We start from the raw sequence: 15,115 nt of genomic DNA on the forward strand, positions 1-15,115 counted from the left end.
GTAGGATTATTGCTTTACAATATTCTGAGGTTTCTGCCATACATCATAAGAACCAACCACAAGTATACAAATACACATGTCCTGTCCCTCTTGAACCTCTCTCCCATCTCCCATCCCATCCCACCCCTCTAGGTTGTCACAGAGCACGAGACTGAGCTCCCTGCATTGCACAGCAAACTCCTACTGGCCATCTGCTTTATACACGATAATGTTTATATTTCCATGCTACTTTCTCAATTAATCTCTCCCTCTTTCCCACCCTGTGTCCACAAGTCTGTTCTCTATGTCTGCATGTCCATTGCTGCCCTGCAGATAGATTCATCAGCACCACCTTCCTAGATTCCATGACAGGCATACTATGCAATGTTCGTTTCTCTTTCTGACTTACTTCACTCTATATAATAGGATCTTGGGCTCTTTTATTATAGCTGAGTAATATTCCATTGTATATATGTGGCAAAATTTCTGTATCCACTCGTCTGTCCATGGACATCTGGGTTGCTTCCATGTCCTACATATTGTAAAGAGTGCTGCAACAAACATTGGGGCACATGCATCTCTTTCAGTTATGGTTTTCTCAGGGTATATGCCCAGGAGTATGTTTATTGGGTCATATGGTAGTTCTATTCTTAGTTTTTTAAACAATCTCCATACTGTCTTGCATAGGGGTTATGTTAATTTACATTCCTCCCAGCAGTACAAGAGAGTTCCCCTTTCCACCACATCCTCTCCAGCATTCATTGTATGTAGATATTTTACTGATGGCCATCCTGACGGTGTGAGGTGATACCTCATTGTGGTTTTGATTTGCATTTCTCTGGTAGTGAGCGATGTAGAGCATCTTTTCGTGTCTTTGTTGGCCATCTGCATGTCTTCTTTGGAGAAATGTCTGTTCATGTCTTCAGCCCATTTCTGACTGGATCATTTGTTTTTCTGCCATTGAGCTGCTTGTGTATTTTGGAGATTAACCATTTGTCAGTTGTTTTCATCTGCAACTATTTTCTCCCATTCTGAGGGTTGTCTCTTAATCTTATTTATTGTTTCCTTTGCTGTGCAAAACCTTTTAAGTTTAATTTAATCCCATTTGCTTACTTTTGTTTTTATTTCCATTACTGTAGGAGGTGTGTCAAAGAGGATCTTGCTCTGATGTATGTCAAAGTGCGTACTGCCTATATTTTTCTCTAAGAGCTTTATAGTTTCTGGCCTTACATTTAAATCTTTAATCCATTTTTTTGCATTTAAAAAAGTTTATTTTTTGTGTGATGTTAGAAAGTGTTTTAGTTTCATTCTTTTACATGTAGCTGTGAAGTTTTCCCAGCACCACTTATTAACGAGTCTGTCTTTTCTCCATTGTATATTCTTGCCTCCTTTGTCAAAAATAAAGTGTCCATAGATGTGTGGGTTTAGTCCATTGATTTTTAAAGTGATAATTGATAGGTACATAGGTACATACTCACTGCTGTTTTGTTTCTGGTTGTTTCTGTAGTTCTCTGTCTGTTTCTTCTGTTTGCTTTTTCTTTTGTGGTTTGATTATTTTATTTAGCAGTGCCCTTGTGTTCCTTTCTCTCTAGTTTTTGTGTATCTGTTTTAGGTCTTTGACCTGTGGTTACCATGTGTTTCATATATGTTCAGTTCCGTTCAGTTCAATCACTCAGTCATGTCCGACTCTTTGCGACCCCATGAATCGCAGCATGCCAGGCCTCCCTGTCCATCACCAATTCCCGGAGTTCACTCAGACTCATGTCCATCGAGTCAGTGATGCCATCCAGCCATCTCATCCTCTGTCGCCCCCTTCTCCTCCTGCCCCCAATCCCTCCCAGCATCAGAGTCTTTTCCAATGAGTCAACTCTTTGCATGAGGTAGCCAAAGTACTGGAGTTTCAGCTTTAGCATTAACCTACAACCATATCCAGTTTTTAAAAACTGTCATTTAAGTTCAAACATACCCTAAAAGATATACATTTTGAACTCTTCTCCCCTGTGTTTTTTTTTCTATCATTACTTATGTCTCCTACATGTCTATTTCTTAACTGTTAAGAACATGCAATGCAGTGTATTTTATAGTTTTCTTCATTTACTCTTCATTTTCAATTATTTAAGTGTTTAACCCAGACTTTACTATATACTTGCCTTTACTAGTGGAAATTTTCATTCCCTGTAAATTCTTGCTTCTTGTTGTAGCCTTTTCCACTTGGATAAGACTCTTTATCAATTCATGTAGGGGTGGTTTATTATTGATGAAGTCTTTTGTTGTTTCCTTGTCTGAAAAGTTCTTTATCTCTCCTGCATTCTCCTTCTAAATGACAGCCTTGCTGAGTAGAGTTCCCTAGGTTGTAGCATTTTCCCTTTTTATCACTTTAAATATATCATACCAGTCCCTTTTGACCTAAATTCTAAATTTTTTTCTGCAAAAAATCAACTGACAGCCTTATGGGGAATCCCTTCTATATGACTCTGTGTTTTTCTTTTGCTTCCTTTAGAATTCTCTCTTCATCATAAACTTTCCATTTTATGATAATTATATATGTTAGTGTGTATTTCTTTGGCTTCATCTTTTTTGGAACTCTCTTTTCTTTTGGTACCTGTATATCTGTTTCCTTCCTTATGTTTGGGAAGTTTTCAAGCATAATTTCATCAAATACATTTTTTATCATTTTCCACTTCTCTTCTTCTGGAACTCCTGTAATACAAATGTTAGTACGCTTGATGTTTTCTTAGAGGTCCCTTAATCTGTTCTCATTTTTAAATTTTATTTTTCCTCCTGGTTTTTTGATTAGGTAATTTCTATTATTCTGTCTTCCACATCACTTATGTGTTCTTATGTATCATTAAATCTGCTTTTAATTTCTTCTAATGTGTTTTTCATTTCAGTTATTGTATTCTTCACATCTGACTGATTCTTTTTTATGTTTTCTAGTTCCTTGATAAAAAATTCACTGTATGCATCTTTTCTTTCCCCTAGTTCAGTTAGCATTCCTTTTACTAATGATTTGAACTCTTTTTCTGGTAACTTATGTATCTCTGTCTCATTAGTTGCTTTTTCAGAAATTTTTCTTGTTCTTTCATTTGAAACAAGCTACTCTATTCAGCTTGCTTTCCTTTCTCTATGAAATAAGGTAAAATAGTCCACTATCCCGTTCTTGAAGGGATATCCTTGTATGGGAGCATTCATATGCAGTCTCTGTGTGCCCAGTGATTTTGGTGGGAGAGGTGGATCTGAGATGAACACGGGTCATGTCTTCCCCAGGCTGTGCTGGAAGCTATTTTCTTGGTGAGAAGTGGAGCTGGAGATGGAGGTGCTGGGTCATGAACCAGTTGTGAATTGGGGCTTCTCTGATGCTCAGTGGCCAACATTGCCCTATTGATGGGTAGAATTGTGTTATAAGGTTCTAGAGTAGAAGACCTGAGGATTGGGTCCAAGCTGCTCCTGTTCCTTTTAAGTGTGCACTCTGCCCCATCCCAGAAATGGCACATTCACCCCAAAGGGGAGCAGCAGTTCAGCCAGAGTGGCTGGAACAGGTACTTGGTATAGGCCAGGCTGCATTCTGGAATGGTCCTGGCACACCAGCCAGAGCCCCAGACCTCTCAGTCAGCTGACCCTGCAAGCACCAGCAATGGTTGCTTCTCCACATTCGGAGTCAGTGTCAGGTCTGAGAGCCTTGCATCTGAGCACCCTCCTTGGCAGAGGTAGGCTTTCACCCTAGTGAGGAGCTTCCTTGCACAGCAAGAGGGTCTGGAGTAGTTGTTTGGTGTGGGCCAGTAGTTAACTTGGTAGGTTGCAGGAAATTAGCCAGAATCCCAGGTAGTTTCAATTTACTTTTTTTGCTTTGTCCCAGGAGTAAGCAAGTAAGTGCATACTCTTCATGAGTGAAACTTTTGATTTTCTCCAGCCTTCCTATTAGTCCCACTGGTTTTCAAACCAGCTAAGGGGCTTGTCTTGCCAGTATTTTTCTCCAGGCTGGGGGGCCCAGTGTGTGGTTTGATATGCTCAGTCTCCAGGGAGAATCTCTGTGCCTATGTAATCCCCTCCTCTTCTGGGTCCCCTTCAGGTGTACAAGTCCCAAAGCCATCACTTCTGTTTTTTTCCTACCTGACTCCAGGTGAATCTTTACTTACAGGCTTGGTTGTATAAATCTGTCTGCCAGTTTCCTGTTTGTTTTTAGTGAGAATTGTAACACACTGTAGATGTATTTTTTATGTCTTTGGGGGTGAGGATGGGGGAAGTTAACTTAGTTTTCTTCTACTCTGCCATGTTGATCCTTGAGTAGCTATAAACTTTTAACAAAAAAGAAAGAATAGAAATATATTAAGAATTAAACTCAAGAAATTTGAGAAAATATACCATGAGTGTCTAAATTCCTTGTGTCCTTGAAGTTGTGGATGGTTAACTCTGGCATGGCAGCCCTGTTGTTGTGTGTGATAATTGCTACATTTTTCCTAATCATTATTCTCTTAATTATATTTTCTGGGTCCTTGTTGACTATGACATTAGCTGTCATTTTGTCACCTTAATTTTGAAGATTTTATCTTCAGAGCATTGCTTCTGTGATTTCCTGGTTTTCCAGAAGGCTGAATGGAGCCTGGGTGGTGTAGGTACAGAGCCAGGCTTCAGCCCTCCTAGAGATTTGGTGGGTGGCCTCCTACTTGTAGGGGAAGTTGCTCCTATGTTTGTACTTAGAAATACTTAATTTTTAAATGAATAAAACTAAATGTACCCAACTTAAAATTAGCCAAGATTATTCTTTTAGAGTAACATTTCACAGAAATGAAATTCTGAGAGACAATTATAACTTGCACCATGCTCCAGCCAAAAACAGATTTTTATTTTTTCTAATATTTATTATTGCTTATTTATTATTGAAATTAGTTATTTTATTATTATGCTAATATCTTAAGTGAATTAATAAAATGATCAATTGTTTCATTCATAGCCTTTTATGTTTGTTTATGTAGCTGAAAAGGGAAGCTAGTAGGTCTTTTGTTCCTTCACCCATGAAATCTCTTTTAACATTGTGTTTATCTAGCTAGGTTTCTGGGCAAAGCAGGCATAAGAAATAATTCTTCTGATACACGTCTAGTCTGTCTTCCAGAAAGGGACTCTGTCAGGGCATTTTACCTACATATGCCTTTGCCATTTGTCGTCTGTTCCCCCGGAAGATGAGTAAAGTCCTCAGGATCATATTAGAGGTGACCATAAATCTCCAGAGTCCTCTGTGAATCCTAACAAAGAATTTTACTCTGTTGTCTTAAATCCTTTTTTATCTCTTTGAAAGGAAATCATTCTCAATCTGTACAGTCTGGTATTTTACTCATTTGTTTACTTATTTAACATATATTTTCCAGAGCTTATTAAATGTAAAAACTGTGCTGGATGCCAAGTATTTATTAATAATAATGCAAGGTGATATGAGACTGGATACTGTGGGATCTAACAGACTGTTCTTGAGCTAAACTATGTTGTGGTGAAAAAAATCTCAAGGTTTCAGTGGCTTAATTCCACACAGTTTCATTCCTCACTCATGTTATAGTCTTACAAGTCTATCGTCATGGAATTCTCTGCTTTCAGCTGCATAAGCAAGTGAGAGAATTTGGAGATGTTCTACTCAATTGTAAATCCTTCAGATGAGAGTGATGTCATTACCCCCAGCAAGTGGACTGAAGCTCGTCACAAAACCCTGTCTTACAGCAGGAAATTCTGGAAAAATATTGATGAGCACTGGGAGTATGTGGTGGTTACTCTTGTCTTTGCCACTCTCAGTGCAGGGATCAGGAGATATTTTTTTGAGGAACAGACATTTATTCCAGCTAACACATTAGACAAGAGTAACAGTAATCAGAAAAATAGGTGGGAAAGCATTTTAGGCAGAGGGAGCTATGCATTTGGAGACTATGAGATGGGAAAGAGCCTGATACATTTGAGAAACTGAAAGATGACCAGTGTGGCTGTCAAGTAGAAAGAAGAAGGGCAGTGAGAGCTGATGTTAGAAAACAGGCAGAAGGTAGGTCAGGCAGGATTAGGGCTTGCAGACACTGTTAATCATTTCCGAGCCTTCATACTAAATGTAATAGAAATCCACTGCAGAATGTTAAGCAAGGGAGTGACATTGTGACCTTCGTATTTTAAAACATCACCCTGACTGCAAAGTGGAGATATTATTGGAGAGGATAAGAATAGGGCTGGGAGACCATTTAGGGGTTTTTCAGAAGCCCAGGAGAGAGGCGGTAGTGACTGGGATAAAGAAAGGAGCCATGAAAGTCAAAACACATGCATTTGAGAAGTCTAGGAAGTTGAGGTGGGTGATTGAATGTGGAGGATGAAGAAGGTCTTAGTGATGGCAGTAGGTTTCTTTCAAGAGCAACTATTGAGCCAGGAAATGTAGGGATCACAATAAGCAGATTTTTTAGTTGTAGGAGTAAGCAGTGGGAAGTGAGTAATTGTATATTCAGTACTAGACACAAGGAGTTTGAGTTGCTTGTTAGATGTCTAAAAGGAGATATTGATGAGTAAATTAGATATATTTTTATAAAGTTTCAAATAAAGGTCTGGACTGGAATTACACATTGGAAGTCCTTGATTTATAAGTGGTAATTAAAACCATAAAGGATGCTAGGAGTGCTTCAAAGGAGACAAGATGTCTTGAGATGACTCTGAGAAACTTTAGGAGTTAAACGTTAGGAAGAGGAGGAGTAGGCCAGAGACTGAGAAGCAATAATAGAGAGGGAAGCAGAAAACCAGAGGGTGAGGCTGCACAAAGAAAGAGGAGAGCACTTTCCAAAGGAGGACTCCTTTGTGAGGACGGTTGATCGAGGCTCAAGTCTGATGTCAGCAAATGTGATTTGATTAGGCAGATAGAGGTCCTTAATGACCTGATCAGAAAAAGAATGGCTTTGATGGAAAATAACTGTTTTCAGTGTCGAGGTGAACTTTCAGGCATGCCTGGTAGATTCCCTGAGCAACTCCTCTAATAACTGGATTTTTTTAAACTCAGTGTTTTAGAAATCTTTCAGTAGAGCAAAGCACTGTTTAACAGAATTGAAAATGTCACTGCTTCAGCACACAGCAGATTGACACAATGGATACAGGTTTCCAAAGTTGAGTGCATAATGACATTTTAGAGAAAATTTCAAAATGACTATGCCATCAGCACAATTATGATATGAAAGTGAAGTCATCTATCTTTTTAGTCTGCTTTTTATTGGGCTTAAATGTACTGTTTTGATTTGCTTTTCAGTTTAACGTGAAGGTACAGAAAGCCAGAGAAGCTAAAACAGTAGAAACTGTGAAGGGGATGAATTGGAGAAATGGTCCAGAAGGCAAAATTAGTGTTGTCTAGCCTGTGTGAGAAAATGAGAAGGGGTCACACTGTGACTCTTTAGTCACAGCTGTAGAAAAGTTCAGAGAGTGCTGGCTAGTGGCTCTTCTTTTCCACGGAGAGTCAGAAGAAGATGGATTGAGCTAGGATTGCTGTACGAGATAATTGGTTTGATGATAAGAGCTTTTTGACTGTAAGTGATTTAAAAACTGGAGAAGGCTATGAAGAGAAGCACCAGATTTCCCATCTTGCACGACATTTAGCAGAAAAGTTGACAATCCTTTGGGTTTCTGTCATGAATTTTCTCTGGGAATGGGAGGTCTTCATGCATCTCTGAGGACATCCCTGATATGAGAAATAAACAGGAGAATGAAGCTCCCAACTAGGATTGTTGAACTTCTCTGATTTTCTTCTCATAGCATCTTTCAACCATGCCTTTATGAAGGTCGACGACCCTTAGAAACTCTCTTTGGGGAGGGAGGCCTGGGATTTGGGACCTTTTGAGTTTTTGCTTATGCCCTATTGAATGAAGTAGATTCAGTATGCAGTAGATTGCATTCTGACCTGCTCTTATAAACCTGGCTCATTTTCTTCTGTAAGAACTTTCCTTGTTTGCCAATTTCCCCAAGATCGCTAGCATTTCTCAGTTAGGACCACAGCCTTGTCTAACTCAATGAAACAAAGCCATGCCTGTGGGGCAACCCAAGACGGGCGGGTCATGGTGGAGAGGCCTGACAGAATGTGGTCCACTGGAGAAGGGAATGGCAAGCCACTTCAGTATTCTTGCCTTGAGAACCCCATGAACAGTATGAAAAGGCAAAATGATAGGACACCAAAAGAGGAACTCCCCAGGTCATTAGGTGCCCAATATGCTACTGGAGATCAGTGGAGAAATAGCTCCAGAAACAATGAAGGGATGGAGCCAAAGCAAAAACAATACCCAGCTGTGGATGTGACTGGTGATAGAAGCAAAATCCGATGCTGTAAAGAGCAATATTGCATAGGAACCTGGAATGTCAGGTCCATGAACCAAGGCAAATTGGAAGTGGTCAAACAAGATATGGCAAGGGTGAACGTCAACATTCTAGGAATCAGCAAACTAAAATGGACTGGAATGGGTGAATTTAACTCAGATGACCATTACATCTACTACTGCGGGCAGGAATGCCTGAGAAGAAATGGAGTAGTCATCATGGTCACCAAAAGAGTCCGAAATGCAGTACTTGGATGCAGCCTCAAAATCGACAGAATGATCTCTGTTTGTCTCCAAGGCAAACCATTCAATATCACAGTAATCCAAGTCTATGCCCCAACCAGTAACGCTGAAGAAACTGAAGCTGAACGATTCTATGAAGATTTACAAGACCTTCTAGAACTAACACCCAAAAAAGATGTCCTTTTCATTATAGGGGACTGGAATGCAAAAGTAGGAAGTCAAGAAACACCTGGAGTAACAGGCAAATTTGGCCTTGGAATGTGGAATGAAGCAGGGCAAAGACTAATAGAGTTTTGCCAAGAAAATGCACTGGTCATAGCAAACATCCTCTTCCAACAACACAAGAGAAGACTCTACACATGGACATCACCAGATGGTCAACACCGAAATCAGACTGATTATATTCTTTGCAGCCAAAATGGAGAAGCTCTATACAGTCAACAAAAGCAAGACTGGGAGCTGACTGTGGCTCAGATCATGAGCTCCTTATTGCCAAATTCAGACTTAAACTGAAGAAAGTAGGGAAAACCGCTAGACCATTCAGGTATGACCTAAATCAAATCCCTTATGATTATACAGTGGAAGTGAGAAATAGATTGGGAAAGACTAGAGATCTCTTCAAGAAAATTAGAGATACTAAGGGAACATTTCATGCAAAGATGGGCTCGATAAAGGACAGAAATGGTCTGGACCTAACAGAAACAGAAGATATTAAGAAGAGGTGGCAAGAATACACAGAAGAACTGTACAAAAAAGATCTTCATGACCAAGATAATCATGATGATGTGATCACTAATCTACAGCCAGACATCTTGGAATGTGAAGTCAAGTGGGCCTTAGAAAGCATCACTACGAACAAAGCTAGTGCAGGTGATGGAATTCCAGTTGAGCTGTTTCAAATCCTGAAAGATGATGCTGTGAAAGTGCTGCACTCAATATGCCAGCAAATTTGGAAAACTCAGCAGTGGCCACAGGACTGGAAAAGGTCAGTTTTCATTCCAGTTCCAAAGAAAGGCAATGCCAAAGAATGCTCAAACTACTGCACAATTGCACTCATCTCACATGCTAGTAAAGTCATGCTCAAAATTCTCCAAGCCAGGCTTCAGCAATACATGACCTGTGAACTCCCTTATGTTCAAGCTGGTTTTAGAAAAGGCAGAGGAACCAGAGATCAAATTGCCAACATCCGTTGGATCATGGAAAAAGCAAGAGAGTTCCAGAAAAATATCTATTTCTATTTTATTGACTATGCCAAAGCCTTTGACTGTGTGGATCACAATAAACTGTGGAAAATTCTGAAAGAGATGGGAATATCAGACCACCTCACCTGCCTCTTGAGAAATCTGTATGCAGGTCAGGAAGCAACAGTTAGAACTGGATGTGGAACAACAGACTGGTTCCAAATAGGAAAAGGAGTACATCAAGGCTGTATATTGTCACCCTGCTTATTTAACTTATTTGCAGAGTACATCATGAGAAACACTGGACTGGAAGAAACACACGCTGGAATCAAGATTGCTGGGAGAAATATCAATAACCTCAGATATGCAGATGACATCACCCTTATGGCAGAAAGAGAAGAGGAGCTAAAAAGCTTCTTGATGAAAGCAAAAGAGGAAAGTGAAAAAGTTGGCTTAAAGCTCAACATTCAGAAAACGAAGATCATGGCATCTGGTCCCATCACTTCATGGGAAATAGATGGGGAAACAGTAGAGACAGTGTCAGACTTTATTTTTTTGGGGCCCCAAAATCACTGCAGATGGTGGTTGCAGCCATGAAATTAAAAGACGCTTGCTCCTTGGAAGAAAAGTTATGACCAACCTAGATAGTATATTCAAAAGCAGAGACATTACTTTGCCGACTAAGGTCCATCTAGTCAAGGCTATGGTTTTTCCTGTGGTCATGTATGGATGTGAGAGTTGGACTGTGAAGAAGGCTGAGTGCCGAAGAATCGATGCGTTTGAACTGTGGTGTTGGAGAAGACTCTTGAGGGTCCCTTGGACTGCAAGGAGATCCAACCAGTCCATTCTGAAGGAGATCAACCCTGGGATTTCTTTGGAAGGAATGATGCTAAAGCTGAAGCTCCAGTACTTTGGACACCTCCTGCGAAGAGTTGACTCATTGGAAAAGACTCTGATGCTGGGAGAGATTGAGGGCAGAAGGAGAAAGGGACGACCCAGGATGAGATAGCTGGATGGCATTACGGACTTGATGGATGTGAGTCTGAGTGAACTCCAGGAGATGGTGATGGACCGGGAGGCCTGACGTGCTGCGATTCATGGGGTCACAGAGTCGGACACGACTGAGCGACTGAACTGAACTCTTTACTTTAACATCCAAAAAACAATCATCTGAGTCTGTAGCTCTTGTGAGCCTAGGATGTCGACTCCTCCTTGCTTGGATGGCGCTGCCAAGGAACGCTGGGTCTCCTTGTTGGCCACACTTCCCTTTGAACCACTGCTCTAGGCTTCTCTGCCTTTTCTTTTTTGCCTGCCTGCAGGAAGCTTTTCCACATTGTTGAGATTCTTCCCTACTCCTCTTCACCCTCTGCATGGATATAGCCCTTCCTTTATATATTCTTCACCTAATGTGTGCAAAATGTTTTAAATAGACTTTACTGAGTTTTAGGGAGGCAAAGAGGGTGAGAGAAGTGGATTTTACTGCAGAAAAGGCAAACAACTCTGGAAGTACATGTTGCTGCCCCTGGGGTCTATCCATATGCAATTATATACCAACTCTGTTTTCTTCTTGGCTCTGGGCTACAGCCATGTTACTAGGAGGCATTGATCTTCCAGTATAAACTTTTCCTTTCCTATCTTTGCTTTCTCATTCCTATTTTCCCAGATCTCACAACCCCATCCCCTTTCCTTATGTGCCTTATAAGGACACAGTAAGCAAGTCATCTCCTAACTGTTAACCTTTTACATTATTTCTGCAGAGCAATTTTAAGTTTAGTTGCTTGTTGACTCAACTGTGCAGTTCCAGAATAGCCTTTGCTTTCCTTTGCAGAGTGAAGCACATTCAGTGATGCTATTTTGTATTTTTCATCAGTAGAGCCCTGGCTCTTAAAAGACCTTCACAATTTTGAGATGAAAAATTATTCTTAAAGACTCTGAAGGTCCCAAATCATCTTATTAATCTTGTATTTATGTACCTAAGTTTTGCTTTCCATGAGTCAGTTTCTGCCTATTTCAGCTAGAAAATTTTTTTCTAAAAAAAATTTTTTTTCCATGAAAATACATGTGTGTGTGTGTCTGTGTATTTCCAGAAGCTAAAAATGTCTCCCCATTGTGTTAATATTCCTGATGTTGCATAGTCTACCTTATAGCGGTGCTTGGCAGAGAGAATATTCAGACAAAAGCATATTCATACACAACCTTTTAAAGGAACTTGGGGGGGGAATTTAAGAGTGAACTTTGCTCCTAGCCTGTCACGTCCATCAGTCTCAAGTTCTGTTGATGTTGACTCCTTAATGTCTTTCAAATATGTCTCTTTGATCCATCCTGCAGACCTGTTTGAAGGCAGTTTCTGCTATTTTTGTATTCCCAGCTCCTAACCAAGATTGGCAAATAAGAGATGGTCATTCAAAGACTGTTGCATAATTGGAGGCACAGAGGAATGAATGAGAAGGAACTAATGATGCTAGAAATTTGAGGGTGGACTCCTAGGAAAGTAGAACTCAAGGGACTGCCTTTTTTTCCTCTACAGAAAGATTGGAGAGAATAAGGGAAGTACATGCAGGACTCAAGAGAACAAAGTAAAATGGAAAAAGGTAGAATATAAAGACTGTAATGGATTTTTATAAATCAGTTGAGCAGGAGAGGGGAAATATGGTTCAAGTTCCTGTCTAAAGATAGATTTATGTATAAGCTAAACTTGAGCTATTAGCAGAATGAGGGACAAAATATAACCAGAGCCATACTCTTTGCAAACCCATGGACTGTAGCCCACCAGGCTCCTCTACCCATGAAATTCTCCAGTAAAGAATACTGGAGCAAGTAACCATTCCCTTCTCAAGGGGATCTTCCCCACCCAGGGATGAAACCTGGGCCTTCGACACTGCAGACAGATTCTTTACCATCTGAGCTCCCAGAGAAGCCCGTTAGACACTCACTTTAACATAATACTAACCATGTCATCAACATTTCAGTCTTTGCCTCAACTCTGTACAGGTAGTTATTAGCATTATCCCCATATTATAGATGGAGAATATGAGACATAGAGAAATGAATTAACTTGCTTAGGGTCATATTACTAGAGAAGGATGGAATCAGGATTTGAACCCAGATCTTTCTGAATCTAGATATTACGCTCTCAGCTTCTATAGCATGTTGAGTATAAATACTGCTAATACTCTCTATCTCCCTAATCTTAATGTGGCTAAGTTATGCTTGGGAGAAGGAAATAGCATAAAGGAAGGGGCGTAGGTTTAAAGAAAAGTAAAAAAATGCGGGGAGAGAAGGGACTCTAGGCAGTCTCAACTCATTTCACAACCTTGCCTAGGGACGTCTTAATTTTTGTGTGTAGGCTAAATGTTTTACAGTTGACTGCATACCAGGTAAACACTTAATCCTCCCCTCTTGTCACCAAATTCATTTTATAGGTGAAGAAGCTACGGTTCAGAGAGCTAGAACCTTGTAAAAGACTCATGCAGCTAATACCTTAAAACTGAGATTCAACCGCTGACCTAAGACTACATTCTTGCCTTAACTTGTGTGTAATAGCAAACATTTATCATAGGTATGGTGATCATAGATCTGGTCAAAGCTATACTAGGAGCCATTGTTGCTTGAGTTTCCTTGAGTATTCTTTTTGCCACCAGAATTAACTGCCTCTTTACATTTTGGGGACATTCTTTGAGCAAGGCTATCTCCATACCTGTACACCATTCAAGGGTAAGCCTTAGGGCTGCTCTGTCTTCTGGGGAAAGAGCATCACAAAGTTCTCCACCTTGGACTCTGATCCATTTTCTTTGGTGTTGCCAGGTGTGTGGACTTGGGCATTGTTGACTTGCCTGCAGGCTTTCTGTGAGACTTTTGGAAAAACTGCCTGTCAACTGCGTTAAAATGAAGTCTAATTATTCTCCATTCTGCTGTGACAGACATCACAGTGATGGTATATTTGCATTTAAATACTGCAAATATTTAACATGAATTACATACTAAATATTTGAATTTGTGCATGCAAAATGTCTGTCTCTGGGATAGCTCATATCTGCTGAATTGTAGAATTCTGGGGTTTTATGAAACACAGGGAACACTGACGAAATTAAACTAACTTGGGAACAACAGTCAGACTGTCTGAATTATATATATATATTATTGTCCTTCATTTGCATGACCAATTATAGGGAAGTTCCGTATTGTGAGATGTAATAATTTTATATAATTGCAGCAGCTTCAGCAGTTTTGAAGGAGGTTTCCCTAGCAGAACACAGTCTCAGGGAAAACAAATTATGTTGATTTACTAGCACTTCTGCAAATGGGTTGTCTGGGGGAATCAGGGGGAGTCTTTATGGAGCACAGAGAAATGGCTCACTATTTGACATTTTAAATTGCTTGCTTGGAACATGCAAAACTGCTGGCATCTAATTGCATGTTGTCGCCTCTGAGGAGCCACCGTTTTTGCACTTGGATTTGGAGACTTGCTGTGTGATGATTAAGAGGGGAAAATAATACCCATTTACCCAAGTTATAGAGGGTAGGGCTCTCTGTGAACATCCAGGAAAAGCGAAGAAGAGTGAGTCTGTAGTAAATTCCTATTTAAGACAGCACTAGCAGCTCTACAGTTTTGCTGAGATTAGCTTATGTGAATGTTCTCATTAAATGAGCAGCGTGGCACTTGGCAGCTTAGAAATCTCTTAGTCTCATAAAATCCAGGACGAGATGGGCTTTAGAGATAATCTCGGCTGTGCTGCTGTTCACTATGCAGGCAGGAACCCTGAGAAGTGAAATTCCTGTCCAGGAGGCCCCAGTTGTGTGCTGGAAGAGCCGAGGCTGAATCTCCCTGGCCAGGGCGGCCGGTCCCATCAGCAGGGGTGATTCCTGGCTGTTGGATGATGTTGAATAGGGCTTTGTAGCTCTGGATAGCATTTTGTTTCTTTTCTGTTAGATCCAAGAAACTGAGAATGGCATTTTGGGGGTGGCCAATTGTGACCAGCTGCTGAAGCATCATATGCCTCTCAAACAGCCTTGTGTTCCCAGCACTGAGAGTGCTCTTCTTCTGTTTTACGCTGAAGAGGTAAATGGGGATGACAGGTTTGGGGCTGCTTTTTCTCTGACTAAACATTTGAGAAAACTTGACCGTCTTCAGGGAATTCCCAGCCTGGAGTCAGGAAGTGCTAGTGCTGGCGAGTGGTCTTAGCCTGCAGCAGTGTGCAGCGTGATTTTGGTCTCGGGTCAGAGACTGAGGTCGGGCCGTGTAGTGAGACCGCTGAACCCTAGACCATGGCGAGGTGTGGACCAGTGACAAGGACCAGTGGGCAGTGACAAGGCTCTTCCTGCCAGCTATGTGATAAATTTCCACATTGAGATGGAAAGTTAGTGTGAAACAAGGAAAGTGTCTATTAGGAGGGAAAAGGGCACATG

The sequence above is a fragment of the Budorcas taxicolor genome, chromosome 10 (assembly GCF_023091745.1).
Source record: "Budorcas taxicolor isolate Tak-1 chromosome 10, Takin1.1, whole genome shotgun sequence".
NCBI classification, from domain to species: Eukaryota; Metazoa; Chordata; class Mammalia; order Artiodactyla; family Bovidae; genus Budorcas; species Budorcas taxicolor.